Below are 11,179 nucleotides of genomic sequence, written 5' to 3'. Positions count from 1 at the left end.
TAAAGTACTCCTTACTATCATTCACTCGCGCATATACACCAAATTAGAAGAACAGCTGAGTGAAGTTCAATTTGGATTCAGATCAGGACTCGGAACGAGGGAAGCACTTTTCAGCTTGCAAGTTCTAATACAGAGAGCCAGGGATATCAATTGCGATGTGTATGGATGTTTCATAGATTTCGAGAAGGCATTTGATAAAGTCCCACATGGAAAACTAATCGATATCCTAAAAACATCAGGACTCGATGGTAAGGATATAAGACTCGTTTCAAACTTATATCTCCAACAAAAAGCAACAGTTCGATTCGAAAATGAACTGTCCGAAATCTTCACGGTTGAAAAAGGAGTCAGACAGGGTTGCATACTGTCACCAACATTATTTAACATATACTCTGAAAACATCTTTAGAGAGGCCTTGGACGAATCAGAAGATGGTATTGCAGTAAATAGACAACTTATAAATAATATTAGATATGCAGACGATACAGTATTGCTGGCAGATAGTGCGCAGGGGCTCCAAAGGATCATGGATAATGTTGTAGAAGCGTGTAACAAGTACGGCCTAAAACTAAACTGTAAGAAGACAAAAATAATGATCATTAGTAAAAACACCAACATAAACGCCCAAATTACAGTAAACAATACACCCCTAGAGAGAGTACAGAAAATATGATACCTGGGCTGCAACATTAAGGATACTTGGGATCATAGCTACGAAATAAAAACTCGTATTGAAAAAGCCAGATGCTCTTTTAACAGTCTTAAGAAAATTCTCTGCAACTTGTCTTTAAGTATCAATATACGCATAAGAATTCTTAGATGTTACGTCTTTAGTGTCCTCCTATACGGAGTTGAAAGCTGGAGCCTGACAGAAGATGCCATAAAACGGTTAGAGGCGTTTGAAATGTGGTGCTACCGACGTATGTTGAGGGTCTCATATATACACCACACAACTAATATAACTATTCTCCAGAGGCTAGGAAAAGACAAAGAAATAATTAACACCGTAAAGAACAGAAAATTGGCTTACTTCGGCCACATTATGCGTAATGAAAAATACCGACTGCTGCAGTTGATTCTACAAGGCAAGATTGAGGGCAGGAGAGGCCCTGGACGTAGACGTATATCCTGGCTGGCCAATCTTAGGAAGTGGACTGGTCTAACGTCAACTGATCTATTTCGAGCTGCCGTAAATAGAATAAGATGGGTCAATGTGGTCGCCAACATCTCCAGAAGATAGGCACTTTTAGAAGAAGAAGGTAGCTCATTTGAAAGGGTGTTCAATTCTATATTCGGTAATATAAACAATAATATCATTACATATTTATATAGAGTGACCAAAAAAATAATTTCTGAATTAAATTAATTGACGGAAAAAGAAGAATGTACGTAATTTATTTAAGTCAAATTAGATTGTACTGCTGTCAGTAAATAGAAAAAATGTTTGTTTCACAAATAAACATTTCTTTTCGTTTAAATTAAATAACACACAACCTACCTCTTGGCAGTTTGAACATTTAATTTAAGCGAAAAGCAATGTTTATTTTGCCAAATAAACATTTTTTTCTATTTTCTGACAGCAATAGAATGTATTTTGAGTTAAATAATAAATTGCATACATTCTTCTTTTTGCGTTAATTTATTTAATGCAAAAATTATTTTTTTGGCCACCCTGCATAAATAATAATATTAATATATAATATTTAGCTTATTGAATAAAGAATTTAACACCCTTTTAAATGAGCTACCACACGACCCCTATTCTCATTTAAAAAAATCATCGATTATGTTATCATGCTCAGATAGATATCGTCACTAGTATGAAATATATACCAAAAAATTATAATTTAAAAATAAAAATCGACCTTTTTTGGGATTTTTTTTTCAAAGTCCTCCATTTTAGAGAAAATGAATTTATTCCATAATTTAGCCCCTCTCTGTATATTTTTGTAATTATATTTGTAATTTTTTTTGTTTAATTTAATTATATTTTTAAATTTGTTTTTTTGTTATTTTTTTTTATTAATTGTTTTTCCTACTACTTATGCTAAGACATAAACCTGATTCAACATCTCTGAGGTTTACATTAGTTTTTTTTTCCTTCTTTTCTTTTTTATCTTATTGCTCTTCTCATGTAAGATAAAAATATTTTCCCTTTTTTATATCTTCAGTCCCCAAATGTAATGACATAAAAAGGCTTCTTTTTTAGTGCTTATGAGTGAGTTCTTTGCTTTGGCAATTGGTTTAGTAGACTTATTATAACCTCCCTTTTATGGGGAGGTTATTTTTTTTTAGCAAAATGATGACGCGGACAATCATCAAATTTGAAAATGAAAGATATTGTGGCTGTGCCAACCGATTGGCTAAGTGGCAATGTTTGTGCTTGGCCGACGTATGAACAAGAATCTACAGGTCGAGCAAGTCTCGTAAATTTCACGATTGCGAGCCACGCTTCACGCAACCGTGTTTGCGTACTTGTGTTTCGAGTTGCGTGGTCGTGCGGAGTTATATTTACCAAATTTAAATATAATCGTTTGTCGTTTCTACTGATTCATAATAATAGCTTTGTTCCAGCAGAATTTTGAACTGATTCAGAATCGTACTGATCGTGCGCTTTACATAAAACCGTACGCGTTTTATGTAAAGCGCACGCTCAGTACGATCCTGAATCAGTTCAACATCAGTTCAACATTCTGCTGGAACAAAGCTAATATATGTGTTCAGTTCAAGTTCAATATGTCAATATGGCTACTGGGTGTAAAAGATAAATCTTATTCTATCTGTTCTTAATGAGTTTTAGATAATTTTAGTTGTATTTCTTTGTAATTTTGTGTTGTACAAAGATTAATTTAACATTTTCTCTGGAAGTATTAATTTAGAAAGATAATATGCTTCAATGGTGTTGTGTTTTGAAGTGTGAAATGCAAAGTAATTGTGATAAAGTCAAGATAAAGTTCACTTTTAAACTGAACTAAATAAGGTATCTGAGAGACAACAATGGTTAAATGCAATACAATGTACAGGTTTTACTAGCGAAATGAAAATTTTCCTGTCCTGTCTGCTGTAATCATTTTATATCTGGTAAGTTACAATTACAACAGTAACGATTTTTGAAGATGTTAACATTTTAATCTTATAGGAAAACCAGCCGACTTAATCGATAATAACAATCTCCAGATTGGGTTCCTTTAATAAATATGGGCTATAAACACAATGAAATAAGTTCCCCAAAATCTAAAATGGAGTGGTATCAAAGGAGAATTAAAGGAAAAAATATTCATACTGAAATTATTTATAAGGCACTGGACTGTCTTAAATTCTACAATAATACTAGGTGGGTAAATGATTTTAGACATTTTTCATTAAGAGTAGATTAAGATTAAGTAGATTTTCATTCAGTAGATTTAAGACTTGTTTACACGGGTAGAGTAATGATGCAAGTACTTGATAGAGTAGAGTAACTCTACCTGTAAAAATGCTCAGCACAGTAGAATAGCTGGTAGAGTGTATAGTTGGAGTTAAAGTAGAGTGACTAGCAACCTATGGCAAAGTAACTACTCTATGACCACCACTACTGCCAAAATGTCTACTCGGCTGCACACTCTACCCATGGAACACGCTCAATTATGGCAGAATAGAGTAGGTAGGAGAGTACATGGGGGCGCTGTCATTCTGGCTGGAATTGTGTTTTGTGTAAATAGTGAAAATGAAGTTCACCGAAGATGAAACTTTAAAACTTGTAGAGCTATAATACGGCAAATACCAGTGTTTATGGAATTTAGGTAGTGTATACTACAGAAATAAAAGTTTGCAGCAAGCTGCGGAGGATGAAATCGTCGAAAGAATGGCAAAGGGGGCTTTGGAGTAAACGAGCTTAAGCAAAAAATTAAGAATTTAAGGTGCACTTATAATCAAGAGTGTTTAAAAATACAAAAATCGGTTTCACTATACTAGCATCAGTACTATACTTGTACTCTCCTCATGTGAATGGTATCAAGCCATTTTTGGTAGAGTACTACCGCTACTCTACTCTCCTCAAAACTCTACCCATGTAAACAAGTCTTTAGAAACAGTGGAAAATGAGGTAGCTAGTAGAGTAGTAGTAGAGTAAAATATACTGGTTTAGCAAATTACAATGTTTTAAGGTAATACAGTAGCGATAAACAGGTAGCCAAAACATGTTCCAAGATTGTCACTGTAATTTTGAATATTTTTTCGAGGCATTTGGCACACGTATTTGTAAAATAATAAAGAATGGCGGTACAGAGCCCAATTTGAAAGATATATTAATATGTGGAAATTACTCTGTAATTATACAATATTTAAAAAACGAGCCTGTACCGTCATTAAGAAGAACAAAAAAATAAACTTTCTTCAAATAAACTTTTTTATCCGATGCCTAGATTTTGTGTAATTTTGGAACTACTAATGAAATAAAAAATTTTAGTAGTTCCAAAATAACACAAAATCGGATAAAAAAGTTGTATTTGAAGAGAGTGTATTTTTTTGTTCTTCTTAATGGCGGTACAAGCTCGTTTTTTTATATTGTATTTAATTACAGAGTAATTTCCACATATTAATATATTTTTCAAATTGGGCTCTGTACCGCCATTCTTTATTATATTACGAATATGTGTGCCAAATATCTCGAAAAAATATTCAAAATTACAGCCGCAATCTTGAAACACATTTTCGCTACCTGTTGATCGATACTGTTTCCTCTTAAGATAGGTTTAATAGTTATTTATGATATAAGTATTAAAAGTACAATTTTAAGACGCGCATGTGAAAGTTAACTTGAAAAAATAATTTTATTAATGTTTTGACTTCCACATCAGATGTCATTGTCAAAATACAAAATATTCATTATTATTAGGTTTGTTCTAGCAAACAGTCAAACTAGTCAAAAACCATCAGCAAACAGTTGGTCAGTAAAAGAACATAATACAGTCACCAGTGCGATCCCCTCTACTCGCGCTGGTCCACTATTCGCTGATGGTTTCAAACTGATGCTAGAACAAACCTATTATTATTATGCATATCATTATCTGTAAATAATATTTCTTCTGATTGTTAATTGTAAAGGATAGAAAAATTACCATTTATTTTATTTTTTTTAGAATCAGCTGAGAGAAGTGGTCTACAAAAAACCAGGAAGGAAACGGAATATGTGGCTACGAAAGGCAAAAGAAAGGTTTACAAAGCAAATGTGACACATTTTTTTGAAATATTTAGGAATATCAGTAAATTGCATTAAAAAAATGTATGAAAAGATTTTGTTCAATAAAAATGTTTATATTTATCAAGGATGTATTATTTGGTATGGCCACATATCGTCAGTGATGTAATAATACATCCTATCTGTTTTTTTCATGAGTTTTGTAAGAGAGACTAAAAACTTATCTTAGGGTCACCTCCTGTTTTCATATGATATTTTTTGACTTGTTTTGTAGTAAATTAAACTATCTATGAACTACAAAACAAGTCAAAACTTACATATGAACACAGGAGGTGACCTTAAAACATGTTTTTCCATCTCTCATACAAAACTTATGAAAAAACAGATAGGAGGTATTGTCACATCAGCAAGGATGTACAGTGATGAGTGCCCTAATAACCGGCAAAATATGGGCAACATATTTAGTTGTGAGATAAAAAGAAATGAAACTAGTCGAGCTGGGAAATTTAGCGAAATTAACCTTTAAATTTACGTTATATTGATCCCACCTTTACACATATCGGAGGAGTATGTCAACTAAAACTGTCACTGTGACAGTGGTAGTTTCCAAACTCGTCTGATACGTCTGAAGGTGGTACACAATCAATACAATCTAAATGTATAAGTTAATATCGCTAAATTTCCCAGCTCGACTAGTTTCATGTCTTTTTATCTCACTACTTAATACATCTTTTGTGCTATTTTGCCGGTTATTAGAGCGCTCATCACTGTATTTCTGGTATATCCAGGGAATGTCTACAAAATATATTTTGAATGTCCAGAGAACATTCGTGGACATTCATGGAATGTTCCAATAAGACATTCAGGTAATGTTTAAAATGCTGACACAGGATTTTCCTGGGATGTTCAGGGAACATGTTTTCGGGGATATTCCAGGAATTTTTCAATGTCTGTGTACCTTTTATGGAATATTTTGGTGTTATTACCGCCGCACTCCACTTGCGATTTGTAATCAGGAAGATTGAACACATTGTTTCAAATACAAGTCAATCCATTTGTGACTAAATAATCATGGATTGACTCAGGGGCGTCATTTGATAGGGGGCATTTGCCCCCCCCTGACCCTGAAAATTACTGAAATTTACAAAAAATAGATCAATTTTGTAATATGTTTGCATATAAATGTATTGTATATATAATGCTTGCCCCCCCCCCTATCAAAATTTCAAATGACACTCCTGGATTGACTTCTATTTGAAAGAATGTGTTCAATCTTCACAACTACAAATCGCAAGTGGAGTCCGGCGCTTAGGGCTACTTCCTCTTCGGTATTATGTATTATACTACAGAAATCAGGAACTTTCCTTCTAAATATATGTATGCATCTTGGCCATCAAACATATTCTTCCAAACATTTTTTTAAGGGGTTACATAGGTCTTGTGGGTAAAAAAGTGACTTTTTAAAAAAATTATATCTCGAAAACTAAAATTTATTTTTATTTATAATTGGAACATGTAAAAGTATAGTACTTAAGGTAGTCTCAAAAAAAGTTTCAGCCAAAAATATTCATTTTTGTAGAGTTTAAGTTTTTTTGCGTTGGCAGCATAACTAAGTCCAGTCTCATCTGAAATCAAAAAGTTTCTTGTAGTTTATACCTCTGGCTAGAATATGAACGAAGGAATTAAAAAAAATGAAATTTGAAGATTTTACATAAGTTAAAACACATTTTTGACCCCAATTTTTCTCATTTTTAAAGTAGTTTTTTTTATAAAACAAAAATGACCTCATCTAATAAAAAATCCTTTGTTCATTCACTAGCCAGAGGTATAAACTACAAGAAACTTTGATTTCAGATGAGACTGGACTTGTTATGCTGCTCACCGCAAAAAAGGGCTGTTGTGGAAAAATTGCAGTCAACTCTACAAAAATGAATATTTTTGGCTAAAATTTTTTTGAGAGTACTATACTTTTACATGTTTCAATTATAAATAAAAATAATTTTTAGTTTCCAAGATATAATTTTTTTAAAAAGTCACTTTTTTTACCTGCAAGACAACAACTTAACAAATTGTTGATTTCAAATTGTAACAGTTGTTTTGCAAAGTATGCTGCCCTCTTGTATTTTCTGTGTTATCTTCAAAAAACACAAAACAAAAAAAAAATAAAACAAAAGTTTAACCACCTTCACACCACAGAATTAAGCAATCAAGTTACACAAATTTTCAAACACCTCACCTGACACAGCGTCTCAAGTACGATTGCGCGAATTGATAAATATAACTCCGCACGACCACGCAACTCGAAACACAAGTACGCAAACATGGTTGCGTGAAGCGTGGCTCGCAATCGTGAAATTTACGAGACTTGCTCGACCTGTAAATTCTTGTGACGTATGATGCCAATAAATTATCCAAGGCATTACGCAATGGTGATCCACCACTGCCCTCATGGGAATCCCATCGGGTAATTTCTATGAGAAATGCTACGTATGGTAAGAAATGTATATAAATCTAGTTTATCTATATTAATAATTTAATATATTTTTTCTATAGATGATTATAGTATTGCCCGGGCGAAATGCAGGAAGGCAGAGGCAACATCAGACTTAAATTGAATCGTTTATTTCAGAAAGGGGTCAAGTCACAAAAAGCTGCTTTTGAGAAAAACAAAAAAAAACGTGTTTACATTCAACAAAAATTTTATTTATATAAAATAAAAATTCTCACTAATAACCTGTAGTGTTTGTCAAAAAGTATTGTATTTTTCAAAAATTTATCTTGTTAATTTGTTTAAGAAAAAAAAAATAATTTTTGCACTTGGCCCCTTTCTGAAATAAAGTTGGTGTTTACATTCAACAAAAATTTTATTTATATAAAATAAAAATTCTCACTAATAACCTGTAGTGTTTGTCAAAAAGTATTGTATTTTTCAAAAATTTATCTTGTTAATTTGTTTAAGAAAAAAATAAATAATTTTTTGCACTTGGCCCCTTTCTGAAATAAAGTTGGTGGTTACACAATTTTTAAGCAAGGAGTCATGCGTTGTTTGGCCCCTTTCTGCACTAAACGCTCATTTCTCTGCGCTGCCAAGGCAACACTATGGCAGCAATTGATTCCTTTCTGCAACAAAAGCTGTATTTACGTTTAAATTAAAAAATTCCACCAAAAACTCATTTTGTCAAAATTAGTCACTTGACCCCTTTCTGAAATAAACGATTCAATTAGGAGGATGGCAGCCAAAGAAGACGACGTCCTCCGACAAAATTCTATCAAAGCCCAGATGAAAGTAGCAGCGATTCTGGTTCAGAGTTACAGTAAAATCAAAAAAATCACATCTTCCTCCACAAAGTCCAGACTTTAGCTTGCATAAAGGAACAGGTAATAATTCATCACAAGTTTTAAGATTTGTTTTTTTATACATAATATATATTTTATTTGGGACAAAATTTTCTGACAAAACATGTAAAATACTTTATTTTCCATTTATATTCGTCCTTTTTAGGTGATTCACAATTATCGGGTCCATGTGATTTGGAAACAGGTAAAGAGGAAATAAAAGAATCCAGAGTGAAAAGTAAACATTTATTTTATTTTGAACCTATTTTATATTTTAGTTAACAACGCTGCAAGGGAGGTGTGTTCCTGTGGAAGCTACCAGAAGAAAAATGAAGGTATGAAAAATTGTAAACATCTGCTTACAGCTGAAAGATTCTAAAGCTAGTGGGAGATGGCGTCTATGTGCAGTATTAACGCAGAGTTGTTGTGTGAGAAAGTATTTGAAATAATAAAATAACGAATTTTATATTGTTATTTCATTATTTTGAATACTTTTCTCTCATACACCGACTATAGTACTGCCATAGTACTATAGACGCCATCCCCAACTGACACCTTTAGAATCCATGTACTGTATGTTCACATCAATTTTCTCTTTCAGAATATTTTAAACAAATTTTAAGGAAGCTGTCCTTGCTAGAGATAAGAGTCACTGACTTAGCAAATGAACAAACAAAACTGAACGAGCAAATGAAATTAGCCATTCCAAATCACGTGATATAATATGGCTGCTGGATGGCGAAACTGTCATCCATAGGCGTATCCAATGTTTAAACCACTTCATATTTAATTTGCTATCACAATTTCACAAATTTCGCTACACAATTAACAAAAAAACAAAACCAAACAGGATATTCTTTACAAATTTGTCAATATTTAATGCAAACATTAGATACGCCATGACCACCCCCCTAAACTATGTCTATGGCCATGTCAGTTTAGCCATCCACCGGCCACCACTGACAGTTCATTGGAATCCCTAATTAAACCAATAAACAACATCCCAGCCAACTGGAATAATGGATCCATGGGAAGATTTTTCCCTATCATCAAACTCAGAGGAAGAGCTTATTAATTTTGAGGATTCCTTAAAGTCTCCAGAAAGGAAACTTCAATCCGTAAGTTTTATGCTGTTACTAATACCAAAGAATACTCCATCCAACAAGAAGCGAAAGCATCGACTATTTCACGATCCAAATTTCTTTGCGCATGTACGATCCGCCATGTTTCATGTATTATTTCTTATTTCTCAACCTAACCCCTAACAACTGTTGTTGAACCTAACAAATAATGTGAATGTATTTGTAAAATTATTGTGTTGTTTAGTCTTTTCTAATTGTAGAAAAAAGAATAATACTATTAAACATACCTATTGTTAAAATAAACTCTCATTGTGATGGCTCCACGCTAAGGTGGATTTTCTTGTGTGATTCGTACTGGGATGCCCCACTAGATCGTAAACAAATAATTCTCTTTTCAGTACCGAGACCGAGAAATCGTAGCAGGTAAACGATCGTTGGGCAATGAGAGAAGTTCCTTTTAAACATTTATATGATTCATTTTCAAACATTTATGTGATTCCATATACGTACCTATCTATTAAAATTATTTATTCCTAGATTTTTAATAAAGAATAAAAACAATTTAAACATAGCTATTTAGTGTTTTATTTAATTTGCAATAGTATTATTTTATTTCCAGTAAACAAATAGGTCTGCATCCCGCGTATGAAAAAAAAGTTGATTAATAGCAAGCTGAAAATTTGTTAATAACTTAAGGGTGTCTAGTCGGATAAACTTTGATATATGGGAACACTGTAACAGGGGCAGTTTTAATTGTGGAACAGGTTAAAAATTTGGAACGGTTAGACCACGAAAACGGCACATTTATTTTGTCCGACAGAATAGACTTAAACTCTCCGAACAGAGATTAAACTCTCATGCAAAAATCAGACTGCTATTTATCACCTGTCATAATTCCTGTCATTTGAAATATTCTACATGTTCCACTCATTAAAACGCCCATCTGGTGATAAATAGCAGTCTGATTTTTGCATGAGAGTTTAATCTCTGTCGGAGAGTTTAAGTCTGTTCTGTCGGACAAAATACATGTGCCGTTTTCGTGGTCTGGCCGTTCCAAATTTTTAACCTGTTCCACAATTAAAACTTCCCCTGTTCCAGTGTTACCATATATCAAAGTTTGTCCGACTAGACACCCTTAAGCTGTTAACAAATTTTCAGCTTGCTATTAATCAACTTTTTTTCATACGCGGAATCCAGACCTAAAACATTTGCTTAATTTTGTTCAGATCATTAAGCACTTATCTTAGCACCCTATTCAAAATATGTTTTCGTTATCGTACATTTGAAATCTAACCAAATTTAGTGTACGGTTCTAGAAATAAAAGTCGTTTTGAATTTATGCAAGGCAGGTCCACAACATCAATTTTTATTTTATGACAGCTGAAAAACTTATGAGTGAAAGATAAAGACTTGCACATAGTGTTTATTAATCTTTATAGATTAAGGTATATAGAAAAGTTACCAGAAACCTATTGGTACTAAGTAGGAAAGGAGTGCCGACTGAATATGTGAGAGTGGTACAAGAGATGTATCAGACGGTAACAATTAGAGAGAGCGAATGCAGCTGAAACTGGAAAATTTT

At 33.0% G+C, this 11,179-nt stretch overlaps 1 long non-coding RNA gene across 1 annotated transcript; it reads left to right on the top strand.

The window, feature by feature from the left end:
- The first annotated feature begins 2,742 nt into the window (after positions 1–2,742).
- LOC126878476 (uncharacterized) lies at positions 2,743–5,781 on the top strand. The gene is made up of 3 exons (XR_007695673.1): positions 2,743–3,081; positions 3,140–3,334; positions 5,121–5,781. It is a non-coding gene; the product is annotated as an uncharacterized LOC126878476 (long non-coding RNA).
- The last annotated feature ends 5,398 nt before the right edge of the window (positions 5,782–11,179 follow it).

This window comes from Diabrotica virgifera, chromosome 10, assembly GCF_917563875.1.
Source record: "Diabrotica virgifera virgifera chromosome 10, PGI_DIABVI_V3a".
In the NCBI taxonomy this organism is placed as follows: Eukaryota; Metazoa; Arthropoda; class Insecta; order Coleoptera; family Chrysomelidae; genus Diabrotica; species Diabrotica virgifera.
Note: the sequence above shows the minus strand (reverse complement) of the source record. Positions and strands in the feature narration are given on the sequence as shown.